Genomic DNA, 19813 nt, shown 5'->3' with positions numbered 1-19813 from the left:
TCAGAAGCACTCGCCGAGCACCCGCCACGTGCCTGCCCTTTGCAAGGCTGGGTTTTTGGGGGTGTGAGCTCCTAAGGCTATGACTATCTAACCCAGAGCCCAAAGCAGGCGCTCGGCTGTGGGTCACCTGAGGTCAGCCTTCCCTTTGCCTTGGGGTCCCTCTCTCTGGTGCATTTGAGAAAGGGGGCGGTTGTCTCCTATCTCTGAATGGAGCCACCTCCCTCCCCTACATCCCTGGCAAATCTGTTGCAGCTGCCACCGGCCTTGAGAAGGGAAGAAGAGGGGAGGACAGAGGCACCTCTTCCCCAGAGTGCCCTGGCCCTCCCTGCCCTCTGCAGCCTGGGCTCAAGGTCGCACGGGTGATTCTTGCTCTCCTGACCCATTGGCAGCCTTGGCGAATACTACGACATGGAGGAAAGCAACTTTAAAAGTGAGTACCGGTATGCCTGTTCTACATCAGGAGCATCTAGACCCGAGGGGAGGTGCCTCTCCAGGGGAGGAGTACCTAAGAGTTGGACCTTACAGGCTTTCCACTTGGGCTCATCCCACCCTGACCTGGTCCCAGTCCTCACGCCGGCCTCTCTGTGGGTGTCTCTCCTTCCAACCTCACCCTGGAAATCTCACCATGCGGGAAACTCCATCCCAACTGGAGGGTGGGCGGGCAATCAGCGTTTATTTCTCAGGTCTGAATTCATCAGTCTGGAATAGCCCAGGATGGGCTTCAGCCACTGCCCCCAGGCCAGTCTCCTTTCAAGAACTCAAGGGCAATAGGACTTGCAAAGACATCCTTATCTTTCAATAATCTAAAGCTTACTTGTGGACACACACACCTCAAGCCAGGTCAAATATCAGTTCTTAGGAGCAGTGGAGTCCTCAGCGTATCAGGCAGAATAGAAGCAGTGTCCTACCTCCCTGTAATCTGCAAGCCCTCTCCGGCCCACTGGGAAGTAAGCACCTGACCTGCTAGGCTGAGCACGTGGGCCTTTTCTTTGTCATCCTCTCTGCAGCCTTCAAAATATGCTCACCCCACTCTCCCGGGACTAGGTTCTTAGGGTGAAAATCTCTTCCCCAGTCTGTGAGATGAGAACAGAAGAAATGAAGTCATTATTTCAGATACAGACACTTATTATATGACTGAGTGGGTGGGTGGATAAGTAGATGGAAAGAATGGATGATTAAACCAATGAATAGCATAGCCAAGCCCTACAGGAGGAATTGCAATTAATCAAACATTTAATGAGCACTTCACACTTGTAACCTACGCAGCCTTCCAGAACCCATAGATGTAACACAGGACCCTTTGCTTGTACATAGTACCACTCAATTGCGGGGGGGGGGCGGGGGGGGGGTTCTGGAGAGATTCAGAAAACAGACTGAGATACCAAGAGCATGCGCTCTGTGTCACTGCTCCAGAGGCCTTAGCCACCAAGCTTGCTAGAACTCCAAAGTCCGGTGAAAGAGCAGGAACTTTTCAGGGTTTGCCCTGGGAGAGGTGGCCAGAGGCCCAGTCCCTGGAGTCAAGAGGCACCGTAAGTCTGAGCTCAATCTAGGGCAGTGATGGCGAACCTTTTGAGCTCGGCGTGTCAGCATTTTGAAAAACCCTAACTTAACTCTGGTGCCGTGTCACATATAGAAATTTTTTGATATTTGCAACCATAGTAAAGCAAAGACTTATATTTTTGATATTTATTTTATATATTTAAATTCCATTTAACAAAGAAAAATCAACCAAAAAAATGAGTTCGCGTGTCACCTCTGACACGCGTGTCATAGGTTCGCCATCACTGATCTAGGGCATAGGGAGTTGCCAGTTTCCTAGCAGAAGCACAGAGAGGCAGCCAGGTGCCCCAGGCACTGCAGTGTCCCCATCCATGTCCAAGGATCAGGTCCAGACCCTGAGAGGAGGTGTCCGGGTTCGGCAGCTGGGCTGGGCAGGTGCCCCACATCCATACTTTAGGGCTGGGGAACCTTTTTTCTCTAAGGGCCATTTGGATATTTATAACATCATTCTCAGGCCGCACAAAATTATCAACTTAAAAATTAGCCTGCTGTATTTGGTCAAATATGTAATTAACTCACCCCTAATGCCTTGGCAGGGCCAGACCAAATGATTTTGTAGGCCTTTTACAGCCCACGGGCTGGCCATTCCCCACCCCTGCTTCCGTGATTCTGCAACAGCAGGCCAGCCCCAGCTCCCACTCCTGCATTGGCTCCAGCTCCTAATGTGCTCCTGCCTGGTCAGCCTGATTGCAACTAAAGATTCAGGGACTCCAGCCAGCTTTGGCGGGGTGGGGGGAGGAAGTGGCCATGTGCTAAGAAAGTGGTTCCAACAAACATCACTTTCCCACAATGCCAGGAAGGGGGGGCTCGGGGTGGACTGGGTGGGGAGAGGCAGGAATCTGAGAATATTTCCTGGAAGAGGTGGGTTTGGTGAGAAGGGATTAGATGAGAGTGAAAGACATTCCTAGTGGGAGGAAGGTGTGCTGTTTGAGTGGGCCGGGGGGAGCCTGGGCCTCCAAGCCCTGCGCCTGTGAACCTGGTCTAGGAAGGCATAAAGCCCCAAATTCCCAGGGATCCGATCCAGCAAGGCTCAACTTTTTGAGCACAGCAAACACATGACGATTGATATTTACATGCAGGAGCCACCCCGTGGGTATATCTAGGTTTGGGATAATCAAGGGGTAGGTATGTGCAAATCCGAGCTAGCCGAAATGCATCCTCTTTTTCCCCCTTAAAAGCATCTTGGCCCGCAAGTGAGGGAGAGTGAACCTATTACAGGGGTAACTTGGAACGCACTCTAATTTATACAAAAGGAATTATTTTGCAAAGCTGTACTTTATTATTCATAATGACTTAACTTCTGACACATGGCATCACTGTTTATAGTAAATAACATGAAAATGGGGAACCATCGCTCCCTCCTTTTTTCTTCTCTTTCTATCTTGAGTGGGGGAGTTCCTCATAAGGAGATCCTGAATAAGAAAGGATTTGTCTGGAAGTAAGTTATTAGGAAGTGGGCCCCAGAAACGCTGGCAGACAACGGAAGGTGAGGGACAAGAAAGAAAAGGGGGCCATCAAGAGCTTGAGATGAAGCAACGTCCTAAGAGAGTAAACTCTTGACTCAGTCCAGTGAGGCAGCTAAGTCACACCTGAGAGTTGTCCCCAGCTGGGCTGAAGTATTCACACCTCTGCACCTGTCATCGTGGGGCAAGGGCTGCCCCTGGTGATGTCGGACGTCATTTCCCAGTGACTTCGGGCTCTCTGTGCTCTTGGCAAAGGGAGGTCCAGCAGCTGAGGACAGCCCACCTACAAAGAGTCGCAGGTGCTGGCTGTTGGGCATGAAAGCACACAGCTCTCATTCATTTCAATCCGAGGGGGCGGTGGAGTCTCGCAGCACCTGTTGTGGTCTCATTTCCTGCCTCACGGTGGGCGCCTAGTAAACTCTGGCTGGCTGTTGGCTAGGGACAGACGCATCCAGGAGAACAGAACACCATAATCCCACACATTACGTGAACAGAGGGCAGAACCCCACCTCTTTTGCTGACCACTGTATCCCTGGCACCTGGCACAGGAAGTGTTCATATGCATTTGTTGGATGATGAATGAATGCATTTCCCCCATGGATACTCTGTGACCTCAGAGCTTCTCCAGGGCCCCCCTAGTTTGTCTTTCATTGCTTACCTGACTCGGTTGATGCTGCCAGAGACCATGGAGCACTCTGAGGCCTCACCACATGGTGACTCTCCTCACTGAGCAAGCACTGTCCAACCATGAGGCCTAACATCTGCCTGCTCTCTGCTGATCAGATGCTTCTGAAGATAAGCAGTGTGGCTCAGTGGGGAGAGCGCAGGGAGACACAGCAGGCATGGGCTCCAGACCCAGTGCTTTCTACATAAATCTCGTTAGAATTTACAGCAGTATTCGTGGTGGGTGTTGTTACCTCCCATTTTGTAGGTGAGGCCTGGAGATGTTCATGATTTGTGCTAAGTAATAGAATCAGAATTTGAATCCAGGTGTGCCTAACTCCGAATTCTAGGCTGTTTCTCTCCTATCTTACAATTGGGGAGGAAGGGCATTTCTGATGTGAAGGGCTGCATACACGGAAAAGTCTGATGATGACCAGTCGCTTGTCAAGCAGCCAGTGGGTCACCTAATGACTATTCAACAGGCACAGGGCCCATCTGAGACTTTGCTCGACTCCACACTCTGGGCTGCCCGGTGGGAGTGCAGCCAGTGCAGTCACACAGGGCCCTGGAGTCAGAGGGGCCCCACTCTTGGTTTCATGCTCTGCTGTCTCCATCTTAAAACTTAACTGTTTCTTAACCGGGGGTCCTGTATTTTCATGGTGCCCTGGACTATGCAAGTTATCTAGCCAGTGCTCTCCACACTGCTTAGCCAGTGGGAAACCTTCAGCATTTCTAGGACATTCTCAGGGTGCTGAGGCAGAGGGTGATCCCTGAGAGCCCAAGGGTGCTGTGGGTGATAAATCCCTTACATATCTTTGGGGACCTGACACCGGCCCACCCCGCTGACACCAAGCCAGGAAATCGCCACTCGGTGGTAAACATCTCAGTCCACTAAGGTGGCAGACACCTGGGAAAGGAGGTGTGAGGACAGTGGGGCACAAAGAAGGTTGCAGGCAGTTCCACCTGGATGAGGGGGCTTCCAGAGGGAGATGACACCTCGACTTATGAGAAAGGAATGAAGAAGGGTATGGCAGCTGAGGGCGAAGTGAGGTAAAGGCATGAGACCTCCTGTGGGTATCCTGGCAGGTCTCCTGGGCAAAGCAGAGGGGGCCCTCAGGAATCAGGACCAGACCTGTAGGCAAGGACAGAACAACCTGGCTTAACTCCCCACCTCCACCCCTAAGTTTCTGTGCTCCTGCCCCATGTACATTCTCCTGGCTCCGTCTCCATTTCTACCCAGAATCTTACCAGATGGCTGAGATTTTTTGAGATGAGCGGTTTGATTTTCTCCAGATACATGTTTATCTGCCTTCCACTCTATTGTACAGGGCAGGCGATGAGCTTTCGCCCTAAAGATTTCTTCACTTCGATGGCACCACCTAGTGGTAGTCTGTCACAAAGTCCCATCTCTCCAGACAAACATACAGAAAAACATGGTGAGATCATGTAAGACCATAATAATCCCCCGTCCCTGCCCCTGCACTTGTGTGGTTCACACTGGAATCCTTTGGACCTGAACAACAGCCCCAAAGTTGAGCAATGACTCTTGGAAGATGCTCCCCAAAGTACCACGTACACATCAGAAAGGGGACAGTGTTCCAGAGGTCCTTTCCTCCCCTCCTCGGTGCCTTCTGAGTCTTGCACCACTTTGAGGAGGGCCCCTCAATCCTGAATGTACTGTCCCTAGCAGCACGTGATGACTTCAGAGGCCACTGCTCAGCCTGGGGTTGGAAGAAGGTGGACGAAGCAGTACTCATGACTCATGAGCTTGGAGACTTACCTTAGGCCTCTCCAATCAATAACGATGACCTCAGTAACCAGAAGGCAGAGGCAAAGAAGAGGAGCCGGAGGGGAGGCTGTAGTTTCGTGAGAGCCATCCCCTGTGCCAGACAGGCACACTAGGCTCTTTAGGTATCTCCCTTGAATGCATTTCTGCAAGGGCATTAAATCTGTCTCCGAGCCAGGCAAGGTCCCAATGACAACTAATAGGCACAATGTGCCAGGCACTCTCCTAAGCAGTTTAAATGCATCTGCTCACTTAGTCCTCACTACAGTAGGACCGGGGAGCTGCTGTTGCTATCTTCATTCTGGAGTCGCAGAAACGGAGGCACGTGTCGAAGGGCATGCAGCTAAGAAGTAGAAAAACAGACCTGCACCTAAGCAATCCAGTTCCAGGGCAAGCACTGGTAATCCCTTCCCAGGCCACCTGTTTGAGAGGCAAAAAGAAAATACACATAGCCTGACCTAGAGTGTGCTGGGAAAGAACAATATGTGCTTGAATGTCCAGAATGCGTTCACTTCTTTACTCGACAAACTTTTCCTGAAGGACATCTCAGGTGTGGGTGGTGTGTACATGTACATTATCCCAGCGTGATAGGGAAGAGAAGCTGAAGCCGGGTGGACCTGCATACACGTGATTCAGGATGGAGCAGGAGGCACTGGGACAAGAAGCAGAGTCTAGGTACAGTGTTCAAACTGTGGTCTAACTGGGTCTACGAAATACCCAGCAAATAATGAACCCTGAGAAAACTGCCACTAGAACCCTGATTATATCTAAGAAGCTCTGCTGATTCTCTCCCTTCAGCTTTATGCCTCCTACCTAGGAAGAGAAGGGGAACACTGGTGATGAGTCAGGACCCTGCTTCTCCCAGCAAAACAAAAATAGTTCTCTTGTGGTGCCAGGGTTCCAGATAGACTGGCCAGAGCTGCCATCTACTGGCCAACCATACACACTGCAGTGGATACTGCCAGAGTCCGGCCTTCCTGCCCAGGTGCAGGAGGAGAGGGCAAGGTAGATGAATCCTTTGATCCTTGAGCAGCCCTGAGAGAGAGGCTGTCGTCTCCTGTGACAAGTGGCAGTAATAGCATTCATTTACCATTTTTCCAGGCACTGTGCTTAGCACTCTACATGCATTATAATCTCCTTGAATCTTCTCCAGAATCTCCTAAGATTTATCCCCTTTTACTTATGTCTCTGAAGCCCCTTCATCTGTAATAGTTTCACCTTCTCCTTTGTGCCATTTATTTGTTGGTGATGCCAGGTCATTTGTACCACAGAAGGTCTCACGACCTGGATTGGGATGACAGCTCATTGCAGTGTCATTCACTCTTAGCCGGCAGGTAGCTCTAAAGGCTTAGTGAAATTCAGGCTCCATTGTCTCAAGCAAGACTAATTCATTTGTACTTTCTGTTGCATCTCCTCAGGATGCACATAATGCGTGGTTGTCCTCTTTCTAGTGATGTTAAAACAGTGCAAAAATGCTAAGTCTATTATGCCTTTAAGTGGAATTCTTCTTTAAAAAAGAATATTCAGGTTGTGGCTCCAGCTAGGATGGAAACAGCAGCAGGCAGGTTTGGGGCAGGGCAGGGGGAGGCCAGAATTCTGAGTGGCTCTGAATTGGCAAGGAGCTTACCTTTTCTCCCCCTCCCACCAGCCCACCCCTACAGGGTCCCCCAGCCTCGACCCAAGCCAGCCAAAAACCCCAGCATGGGCTTCAGCACAGACAGAACTCTAGTAGAAAGCCTCTGTTTCAGGCTCGAGGAGTAAGAAAGGGGTGTCTAGAGAGTGGCAGCTCTGCCCCGAGACACTCAGGACTCTAAGGGAGGAGGGATGGTCTCAAGACTGTGAGTGAATGAATTGTCTGCTACTTTTTTTTCTCTGTCCTCCCACCACACGGCCCCAAATACAGTTACAGTAGTTGCAAGAAGCGCATGTCAGAAGAGGGGTAAATAAAGCCTCAGATTTCTGGGTGAAAACCAAAAAGGGAGCCTCAGGGAACCAGGAAGTACCAGGGGGACCGTGGAGCGGGAGGAGCTTAGGACAGTGGACCCATAAGTATCCGAGAAGCCCTGGGCCCACTCCAAGCTGCACACACAGAGAGCCAGCTCTTGGCAGTCTACCGGAACTGGAGAGCTAAACTGAGAAATAGCCCATGGCCCCGGTCCCAGACTGGCCATTGGGTGGCGCACATGCAGAACAGAACTGTGCTAAGCCTGGGAAAGTCTTTGAAAAGTGAACACAGAAACCACAGGCCACAGGAGGTTGGCCAGAACTGGTGGCCTGAACCCAACCCGGTCAAATGCTCGCTTTTGAATTAATTTTTTTTTTTTACCTCTCCCTAGAATTGGAGTAAGATACAAGGCTCATAACATAATATTCAAAATATTCAGGATACTTGGCATATGCAGAACCAGAAATATCTCAACTTGGCCAATACTGAGATGACACAGTTGCTGAAATTACCTAACAGAGGCTTTAAAGCAGCTAGACAAAAAGTGCTCCACGAGTAAGGGTGAACACTCACGAAGCAAATGGAAAAATAGAAAGTCTCAAAAATAAACGAGATGAGGAAGAACCAAAGGGAAATTTTACAACTAAAAAATACATGAACAACACGTTTCAGTAAAAACTCACTGGATAAGCTCACTATGGCGGAATGAAGGGGACCTTGGAGATTGATTGATAAAAGTGTCCAATTGGAACAACTGGATAGATTGAGAGGATCTGTGGGGTCACATGAAGGTCTAACATTTGTGTCACTGGAGTCGGAGACAGAGAGGAGGCAGTGCAGTGCAGGAAATGTGCTTGAAGAAAGAAAAGCTGAAAACATCCCAAGTTTGGAAAATCCCAAATCCCAAACCATATAAATGTCTGCCTGCCAAGCCTGCTGGCATTTGGGGGGCTGTTCATGAATCTGCAGGGCCACAGCTGATGAGTCTTGACCGACACAGGTAATTCCGCACAGGAAAAGGTAGGAACACAAGCCTGGGTGAAGAACTGAGAACTCTTAGTAAATGGAAGTTCATTGTTAAATGAATGAACTAATCAGTAAGAGGGGGCCTTGTCCTGGCTGGTGTATCTCAGCGGTTAGAGCATTGGCCCACTGACCAAAGAGTCGCAGGTCAAGGGCATGTACCTTGGTTGCGAGTTTGACCCCTGCCCCAATTGGGGCGCGAGGCAAGTGATCGGTGTGTCTCTCTCACATGCAGGCCTTGCTAAAAAGCACAAACATAGTCTGAAGAGACAATGCAAGCTTCAGAACCAGACTCAGATATGACAGAAAATTTGAAACTATCAGATAAGAAATTTAAAATAACTGTGACTGATATGCTAAGGGCTCTAATGAAAACGTGAACATGTAAAACAGATGGGTAATGTAAGCAGAGAAATGGGAACTCTGAGAAAGAATCAAAAGGAAATTCTAGAAATTAAAAACAAAATAACAGCCCTAGCCGGTTTGGCTCAGTGGATAGAGCATCGGCCTGCGGACTAAAGGGTCTGGGGTTCGATTCCGGTCAAGGGCACATGCCTGGGTTGTGGGCTGGATCCCCAGTGGGGGGCGTACAGGAGGCAGCTGATCAATGATTCTTTCTCATTATTGATGTTTCTATCTCTCTCTCCCTCTCCTTTCCTCTCTGATATCAATAAAATATATTTTTAAAAAATAACAGAAATGAAGGTATGTTTGAAGGACTCACCAGCAAACTGGACAAAGCTGAGGAAAGAATCAACTACTTTGAAGATATGTCCACAGAAACTTCCCAAACTGAAAAGCAAAAGAAAAAAGAATGGAGAGAAAAATGGAATGGAATATCCATGAACTGTGGGATAATTACAACAGGTATAACACATGTGATGTGCAATAGAATGCCAGAAGGAGGAGACAGGGAAAAAAGAACAGAAGAAATATTTGAAGTAACAAATGGCTGATAAATTTTCAAAACGAATGGCAGGCACCACACTGCAGATCTAGGAAGCTCAGAAAACATCAAGCTTTTTTTTTATAAATTCCAAAAAATTTTTTTTAAATGACACACAGGTATATTGAAACTACAGAAAAATCAAAGACAAAGAAAAATCTTGAAGTAAACCACAGGATAGGGGGGAATATTTACCTATAGAAGAATAAGGATAAGAATAATATCAGACATCTCTTCAGAAACCATGCAAGGAAGAAGAGAGTGGAGTGAAGTGTTTAAAATATATATTTTTTAAAGCACCAATCAAGAACTCTGTATCCAGTAAACATTTCTCTTTCAAAGGGAAAGGAGAAGTAAAGACTTCCTCAAACAAAAATTGAGAGAGTTTGTCACTGGTAGATCTTCTGTGCAGGAAATGTTAAAAGTTCTTCAGAGAGAAGGAAATGATATAGGTTAGAAACTCATATCAACAAAAAGCAAGGAAGAGCATTATAGAAGGAATAAATAAAGGTAAAACATTTTTTAAATTTTTCTTATACTTAGTTGATCTAACAGATAACAATTTATTCAAAATAATAATACCGATAATGTATTCAGTGATGATAGCTTAAAGTTAAGTGAAATGATTGACTGCTATGGTATAAGAGTGGAAGACAAAGAAAGAATAAGGGAAACAAATAGAAAATAGTTCAAATAAAATGGATAGTAAACCAGCTATATCAATAATCACTTTAAATTTTAATGTTCCAAATGCATCAAATAAAAGACAGACTGTCAGAAGGTATATTAAAAAAAAAAGCCCCAAGTATATGTTGTCTTCAAGAAACTCATTTTAAATATAAAGACACATTGAAAATAAAGGTATGGAAAAAGACTTACCATGCTGATACTCATCAACGGAAAGCTGGAGTAGCTACGTTACCTTCAGACAAAACAGACTTCAAAGCAAGGAAAATTATCAAGGACCAACGGGGATATTACAGAGTGATAAAGGGATCAGTTATCAAGACATCTTCACTTTTCAAATCAGTGGCTATTTGGTTGTGAACAGGATGATGGGGGTGGTGATGATAAAGGATACAAAAGAGGAACTGATTATAAAAAGTTCACAAGGAAACTTTTAGGGATGATGGACATGTTCACTCTCTTGACTGTGGTGAAGGTTTTATGGGCGTATAGCTATGTCAAAACTTGTCAAATCGTATACTTTAAATATGTGCAGTATGTCAATTACAATTCAGTAACGCTGTTTAAAATGTTTTTGAAAATGTATGCCATCATTATCCTGCTCTGACTCAAAGTCACTTTTTTTCACAGTTAAAGAATTTGGAGAACAGGAGAGGTTAAGTAACTTGTCCAAGATCACAGGGCTAGTAAGTAGCTGTGTCAGGATTTGAAGTTAATTTGACTCTAACATCCATGCTTTCAACCACTTTGCCCGAGAGAATTAACCGAGGCCAGTGTCTCCATTGCCAGCTGTGGAGCTGACCTGGAGGGGGCGCTCAGTGAGTGTTGGCTGCTGTTGAAGTAGGACAGCCACACCTTCACACAATTCAGAGAGAAAAATTCTAGGAAAAACCAGAGGCATCTCAGTGTCACAGAAACCAGCTTTCATCTGTGCATGTGTAATGGGAGTGTGATAGGGACAGTCTGTGTGTAGCACATTTGAGTCTCTGGGATCTGAAATTGGGCTCTTCCCTTATAGCCTCCCTAGGCCATGCCTACCCACACTGCCCAGCACCTGGTATCCCCTTCAGAGCTCCCGTTCACACACAGTTGATACTGTAATCAGAAAGCACACCCGACTCAGATAATGAGGAAGAACATGCTCTGTCTTGAGGTGGAAACATGAATTCTAGAGTCAAACACCTGGGATTGATTGACAGTTCCATAGACATGTTAAGATTCGTTGTTCTAATTCTGAGAAGAATGCCATTGGTATTTACATTAGGATCACATGTATTCTATATATAACTTTAGGTAGTCAGCACATTCTAACAAGACTAATCCTTCCAATCCATGAGCAAAGTATACTCTTCTATCTTTTGTATCTTGTTCAATTTCTTTTTCCAATGTCTTATAGTTTCAGAGTACAGGTCTTTCACCTTTTTGGTGAAATTTATTCCTGGCTATTTTATACTTTTTTATATAATTGGAAATGGGGTTGTTTTCTTAATTTCTTCTCCTGATCATTCATTATTGATGTATATAAATGCAACAGATTTCTGTATATTGATTCTGTATCCTGCAACTTTACTGAAATTACTTATTCTAATCGTTCTTTGGTGGAGTCTTTAGGATTTTCTATATACAGTATCATGACATCTGCAAATAATGGGTGTGTTATTTCCTTTAGATACCTTTTATATTTTTTTTTTATTGTTTGATCACTGTGGCTAGGACTTCTAAAACTATGTTGAGTGGAATTGGTGATAGTGGGCACTCTAGTCTTGTTTCCTGAGTGAGTTTTAAGTGATATAAAATGTGTGGACTATCTTGCACAGGAACTGGCACCTACCACATGCACAATAGATGGTGGTTGCTGTTATCATTGCACCAACATCATTATTCTGTGCAAGGAATTTCACACAGTCAGTTGTCAGGCACTGTACTAGATCACCACACAGTTGATTCATTGTTACTTTAAAAAGGAAGATGTGCCCCATTGTTTTGCGTTGAATTTGGAGTGATCCTGCCCAAATCAGGAACCTTAGACAAGGTCTGGTCCACAACAACTCTTCAGTAAGCGTTTAATAAGTCTGTCAACCCTACGCCAGGGGCCAGGGCTTTCGTCTGCTGGTGGCAGGTCACCCGGTGTCCCTATTTAGGATAGTTTAGGCCAGTGGTTCTCAACCTTCCTAATGCCACGACCCTTTAATACAGTTCCTCATGTTGTGGTAACCCCCAACCATAAAATTATTTTTGTTGCTACTTCATAACTGTAATTTTGCTACTGTTATGAATCATAATGTAAATATCTGATATGCAGGATGTATTTTCATTGTTACAAATTGAACATAATTAAAGCATAGTGATTAATCACAAAAACAATATGTAATTATACATGTGTTTTCCGACAGTCTTAGGCGACCCCTGTGAAAGGGTCGTTCGACCCCCAAAGGGGTCGCGACCCACAGGTTGAGAACCGCTGGTTTAGGCTGAGAGAAGTGAGAATGCATCCCACAAACCACCAATAACATACATCTTTCCATGTAAAATAGTCTTGTTACCCACTTTCAGCTTGCCAATTGAACATTACTTGAGGTCTGACTTATGCAAGTTACTTATGCACAACTTAACACGAGAGTTGAGTATTAAAAGAAAACATATCTACTAGATGCAAATTAAATAATCTTATCCATTCATGCTTATCTAGTTCTTCCTCACCTTCATGAACTGCCCAGGTCCTTCTGGGGGTCCCCAGCAAATGCTCAACCTCCTGACCCAGCACCAGGGTCCATTGATTTGCTAATACCTTCCTGTTACTTTGAAAATACTCATCATTTTTCAAGCCTCAGTTCCCTGGATGCCATCTGAGCTCCTGACTTCTGCGTGTTTTCTCTGTCACCAGGTCCTGAACTGAAGCCACGAAATGGGAGTCGCTATTTGCTCTGATTTCGAAGCTCTGGTTTTCTTCCCGCCTGATGCTTACTTTTCATTTGACTTGTTACAAAAAGAGAAGGGAAAGGGCTCTAGATTTCTTGAACGGATCAGACGCTTTTACCTTCGGAACGCCTTATATAATGTCAATATTTTAAAACTATCTAAACAGAGCAGATTTTTAAGCAAGCTTACAGATTAGGATCTTTGCAATATGTCACAGCTAAATGTCAGAACTGGGTAATGTCAACATTAATCAAAATGGCCAGGTGAGAATTGAAATGATGTAGGAACTACTCGGGTCCCTAACATTCAGAAGGTAATATTGTACTAGCAAATGTCAACGTTAACTATGTTAGCCAACTAAACAGGGAACTTCCTGAGCATATGTTGGAGGTGAGCTGATCAGCATTGATATTAATCATACTTTGGACAATAGACAATCTATAAACACCCAGTTGTATCAAGGGAGAAAATTGATTTTATTTTCTTCTATTGCTACTGAAACCTTATCCATATTTCTTGCCATATTTGAAATAAGTTCATTGACTATGTTCTATCCGTACCTTGTACATACTTCTATGGTGGAATTTACTGCCATTTATTGTAATTATTTGCTATCTATCTCTTACCCACACTAGCCTATAAGATTCTTGAATTCAGGGATTGTGGTTACCACTATCTACCAGTCCTGAAATGAATAAAGCAGAGGCTTGAAAGTAAATATATATATATATTTGGACTTAAATTCTGGCTCTAGAACTTACTGTGTCATCATGAGCAAGTTTCTTAACTTCTCTGAGCCCCCTAATACTCATCTGTAAAACAGGAATTTTAATACCTAGAAGAGTTGATTAGAGTGAAATGATGTAACTTACTACATTATAAAGGTTCTTTGGTTAGAAACAACAGGAAGAAACTGTATCATTAAGATTCTTTGGTTATAAGCAACAGAGGTAAACTCTGGCTAACTTGAGAAAAAAAAGAACATGACAACTAGATGCAATGTGTAATCTGGGATTGGATTCAGGATCGAGGGGACAATTGATATAAATGACATTATTGGGAAAAATTGTGTAACCAGAAAAATGGACTGTGTCTTATAAAATAGTATGAGTTCATCTTAAAATTTCTGAATTTTATCATTATGCTATGGTTACATAAAAGAATATCCTCGATCTAAGATGGCAACTGTGGACCGGAAACCACCCCTACTTCGAATCCCCCACCTACAGAAGAAGAGAAAACAGAATCTAACCAGGAGGTTGCTAACCCAGAACACTATAGTAAACATCCTTTACAGAACAGATGGGCACTCTGGTTTTTAAAAAATGATAAAAGCAAAACGTGGCAAGCAAACCTTCGGCTGATCTCTGAGTTTGATACTGTTGAAGACTTTTGGGCTCTGTACAACCATATCCAGTTATCTAGTAATTTAATGCCTGGCTGTGACTACTCACTCTTTTAGGATGGTATTAAACCTATGTGGGAAGATGAGAAAAGCAAACGAGGACGACGATGGCTAATTACATTGAACAAACAGCAGAGACGAAGTGAACTCGATTGCTTTTGGCTAGAGATACTGTTATGCCTTATTGGAGAATCTTTTGATGACTACAGTGTTGATGTATGTGGAGCCGTTGTTAATGTTAGAGCGAAAGGTGATAAGATAGCAATATGGACTACTGAATGTGAAAACAGAGATGCTGTTACACATATGGAGAGGGTATACATACTATACAAGGAAAGGTTAGGACTTCCTCCAAAGGTAGTGATTGGTTACCAGTCCCATGCAGACATAGCTACTAAGAGCAGCTCCTCCACTAAAAATAGGTTTGTTGTTTAAGAAAACACCTTCTGAGTATTCTCATAGGAGACTGCGTCAAGCAATCAAGATTTGGGAGCTGAACCAAAGCCTCTTCAAAAGCAGAGTGGACTGCATTTAAATTTGATTTCCATCTAAGTGTTGCAAAGATATAAGAGAAGTCTCATTCACCTTTGTCTTGTACTTCTGTGTTCACTTTTTTTTTTTTTTTTGGCTAGAATATCCACTTATCCAATCAAAGAAGTACAGTACATATCATCCCCAGAATCCATTAATGTGTTTCTGCCCCACTCTGTAATAGTTTAGAAGAATTATTATTACAAACATATTTTACCCATCCACAATGTTAAAAAAGAACTTGCATTTCTATACCTTACAGGAAAAGAATTCTGTTTATGTCCCTTGTATGCAGGAGCATATTTTGCTGGTTTGAAAGAGTATGATGCATACAGTTTTCTAGCAATTTTCTCTGTTTCCTTTTACAGCATTATCTTTGCTGTACTCTTGCTGGTAGCCACTAGATTTTAATTTATTTGTTTCCCTACTTGATGATATTAGTGATTCTGATTTCACTTTTTCATTTGTTTTGCTTTTGTTTTTTTCCTCATATTGGTGAAGGATCCAGGAATATGACACAAAGGTAAAATAAACATTAATTTTGGGCATTCTTTGGTAATTTTTTGGGTTTTTTGTAACTACAAAGCTTTGCTACAAATTTATGCATTTCATTCAAATCAGTGATCTATGTTTGTGTGATTTCATAAATATAATTGTGGATTATAAAAAATGTAAGATCATAATTACATTCCTAATTAGAATTAGTATGTCTGTTTTTGTATCTTTATGCTGTATTTTAACACTTTGTATCACTTAGGTCATTTTGCTTTGGTTAAAAAATGGCTCAGGTAGAAAAGCGATCCCATTCATATTAAGACAGTGTACAAAACTGTAAATAAAATGTGTACAGTGAATTGTCTTTTAGAAAACTAGATTTGTCCTTTTATTTCTCCATCTCTGTAGAAGGAATTTGTAATTCTTATTGCAAGCCAGTCTCTATTGTGTCTTCTCCTGTAGTGTCTTTCACGTGAACAGCATAAGTTTGGAGCACTAGTTTGATTATGTTTATTACAAATTTTAATAAATTGAATAGGTAGCATCATATATATGAAATTTTAAAAAAGAATATCCTTATTTTTAGGAAATATACAATGTAGGATTTGGGAGGAAAGGTGCATGATGTCTAAAATTCTCAAATGGCTCAGGAAAAAAATTATACAAATATAATATGTACATATGTATAATGTATATAATACATATGTATAACCCACATACATATGGAGAGAAAGAGAGATTTTAAAAACAATAAGTTAAATATGGTAAAATAGTGACAATTAGTGAATCCAAGTAAAGGTTATGGGAGTTTCTTGAAGTGTTCTTGTTAATCTATATTACTTTGAAATAATTTCAAAATAACTTTAATCTATAATGTCTCCTCTCCCTTTTTAATGCTTTTAATATTGAAGAAACTGGTTCATTTGTCCTATAGAATTTCCTAAGTTCTGGATTAGATTTATTTCTTTCTCATGGTATTATTTAGTTTTTCCTCTAATCCCCATATTTTCTATAAACTAGCATTTGATCTGGTGCTAGGGTTGGCAAACTATGGTCAACAGGCTGTTTCTATAATTCCTAAAAGCTAAGAATGGTCATTTATATTTTTAAAAGGTTGTAAAAACAAACAAACAAGTAAAAGAATATGTGATAGAGACCATATGTGGCCCACAAATTCTAACATATTTGCTATCCGGCCTTTTACAGAAACCCCTGACCTAAAGACAAACAAATGTAAGTTTTATTTATTTGTTTGTTTATATTTGCAATAATGCTTCACATTCTCAGTATGCTAAGCATTTCCTACTGTATCACATCAGGAGGCATATAATTAATGTCTCATTGTCACACTCTCAATGATGTTAGAATTAATCAGTTATTTCAGAGGTGTCAGCCTGATCCATTTATATATTTATCAATTTCAGAGAGGAAAGGAGAGGGAGAGAGAGAGAGAAACATCAATGGTGAGAGCTTCCTGCATGCCCCCACACTGGGGATGGAGCCCACAACCCAGGCATATGTCCTGACTAGGAGTCAAACTATGACTTCCTGATTCAGAGGTCGTCACTCAAGCACTGAGCCACACAGGCAGGGCCTGATCCACTCTTTATAAAGTTTCCTGTCAATATTTCTCCTAACTTTTTTTATCATCCATTGATGATTGTTGCCTAGATGTTTTATTAGAAACATCACTGGCTTCATTTGAGATGTCATCTGTTTTATGACTTTAGATTATAAAATAGTGATTTTTTTTTCTAATTCCATAATTCCCTTTGCATTGTTCGGTTGGAATTCTTCAGTATAATATAACTTTTCTCTTGTTACCTTAAAACACAGTTCAGGAAAGGCAGGACAAGTATCTGTTTCTTATGATGTACCACTTTTCAGAATAATGAATTGGTGTTCTGACAGTCACCAGAGGTGGCCAATAGGGCTTTTTGGAGATTTGGGGGATTTGTTTTTTAGTATACAGTATTGATGTCTTCTGGGAGGTTTATAGATTTAATGTGCTTCCCCAAATTGCAGGTGTTATTTTTTATGCACAAAGAGTCCCAACTTTGGGATCCCCTTAAAGCTGTTTTCTGTATTCTTTGGACAAGACCTCATTAGTATTTGATAGCTTCCTCACTTTTTGGCACAACAAGCTGTTCCATTTTGCACATTTCCTGCCTCAGACCTGGAATTGATCATTTCTCCAAGGAGCCCTACTTGCATGGGTAGCTGCAATCAGGCTTTTGCCACCTCCAGTCCACTAAAACAGCCTATCAGCGTCTCTAAACACTCTGTATTTCTAAATCCAACAATCGTTATCACTTCTCATCTGACCCACCTGTCTGTGGCTTCTACATGGCTAATCACTCCCTCCTCCTGAAAATGCTTTCTTGTCTTGGCTTCAGGGACACCACACTCTCCTGATTTTCCTCCTTCGTGGGCCTCTCCTCAGTCTCCTTTGCTGGTTCTTTGTCATCTTCCCAACCTCCCAATATTGGCTGCCCAGTGCTCAGTGCTTGAATCTTCTTTATTTTTTCTCTTTTACCTACACTGGCTTCATTTGAGATGTCATCTGTTTTATGACTTTGGATACCACCTATATGCCAATTACTCCTAAAGTTATCTCCAACCTAAACTGACTCCCTGAATTCCAGATTCATATGTCCAATGGCCTACTAAAATTTTCCACTTGAGTAACTAAAGGTATCTCAAACTTAACATGTCTAAAAGCAAACTCCTAATCTTGCTAGTGTCCGCCCCCAACAAAAACCTACTTCTCCCCCAGTCTTCATCTTGGTAAATGACAACTTCATGATTCCTTTGCTCAGTTCAAAATCATGGTGTCCTCCTTGACATATGTTTCATACCCCACATCCAAATACTTCAGGAAATCCTGTTGGCTCTATTTCAAAATACATCCAGAATTGGAGCACTTCTTAAGACACCCTCTACTACAACCCTGTGCCAACCACTGTAAGAACTGTAAGACTGGTTTCTCTTCTGGATTATTGCAGTAACTTCCTAACTGCTCTCTCTGCCTGAGTCCTAGCCCCCTCCTCTTTGATCTAGTGTCTTTTATTAAACTGTAAATCATCTCCTTTTTGTGTTTAAGTGCTTACATAATTGTTTATTAGTTTTAGACCAATGGTGAGTAATGATGGTCAGATGGATTACTGGAAATGCTCTCTTCCAAATTCTTTGTCATAAGAACAAAATTTTCTCCCATTATAATGTGTATATTTTAAATCAGTGGTTATACTTTTCCAAAAAGATCTCTCATTAATTATGAGATTATATACCTATTTGACCATCTACTTGGGGGTTGGGAGTAGTAATCCTCCGAAAATGCAGGGCACTTTCTTAAATGAAAAGTGTTTGCCAAAAGTCTATAAAAAACACCATGCTTAAAAGCAGTGGAATACCAAGGGAGGGCAATGGGTGTGGTCTGCCCAGGGTGCAGGCAACAAGGGGTGCACAACTGTTGAGAATTTTCAAACAATAACACTTACCAAAAGCCAATCTGCTTTTTATTTTCAGTTATAAACTAAAACTCTGTGATAAAGCACTCCACCCTGGAAAATATAGCTGAACATTTGTGGAATTTTACTATTTTGGAAGTGTTTCTTCTTTATGTATAATGTTTAGAGACTTTGGGGGGGAAATTGTCCATTCTTTTCAGTCTCACCTCATCAATGGAAAATGTTGCAAAATGTAGGTGGAAATGTAGGTGCAGGCTGTAAAAAGGCTTTCTCAGACAAGACGGAGTGCTCATTATGAAGCAGCATGTCCATTAAAGGAATTTTGAAAAGCTAACCTCAATCTTTGAAGCACTATGTGATCCCAAAGAAAAAATAAATAAAGGAGGATCAGCTCAGATTGTATTGCCTATTATATGAGTTATCTTGTGTTCTGGTGTGAAATTAAAGAGGTTAATTATACACAAGAAATATTTGTAAACTGCCAGAATCAGCCTCAAACAGCATACAGTGAAGTTCTAAGCTGTAGGATTTCTCCCTGAAGATCAGCAGAAATTGTACAGGGGGCCATTAACGCTGCAACTCAAAAAAAGTAAGAAAATAAACATTTAAATGGGAAAAAAATCCACTTGTAAATAAGAGTGACTGGAGAAATGACAGAAATGCTGGTCTTACATTGCTGAAAAAAAATTGAAAGGGTAATTTTTAGAGTCTTAATTTTCTTCAAGAACTGAACACCATTTCTAAAGCAAAGGACAAAATAATATCAAGGTTTGCTATCATTCAGCCATTTTCTCACCATTAACCATTGTAAAGGCAACCAACAGACTGGGTCAAGATATTTGCAAAGCTTATAACTGGAATATAAACATAAAAACATTAGAAGAGCTCATAACTAAAATAGAAACATAAAAACTTGTATA

General features: G+C 42.5%; 1 pseudogene; it reads left to right on the top strand.

Moving 5' to 3' along the window:
- The first annotated feature begins 408 nt into the window (after positions 1-408).
- Positions 409-14832, top strand: LOC102433981 (annotated as a pseudogene).
- The last annotated feature ends 4981 nt before the right edge of the window (positions 14833-19813 follow it).

Source organism: Myotis lucifugus, unplaced genomic scaffold (genome assembly GCF_000147115.1).
Source record: "Myotis lucifugus unplaced genomic scaffold, Myoluc2.0 scaffold_86, whole genome shotgun sequence".
Classification (NCBI taxonomy): Eukaryota; Metazoa; Chordata; class Mammalia; order Chiroptera; family Vespertilionidae; genus Myotis; species Myotis lucifugus.
This window is presented reverse-complemented; position numbering and strand designations above follow the sequence as displayed.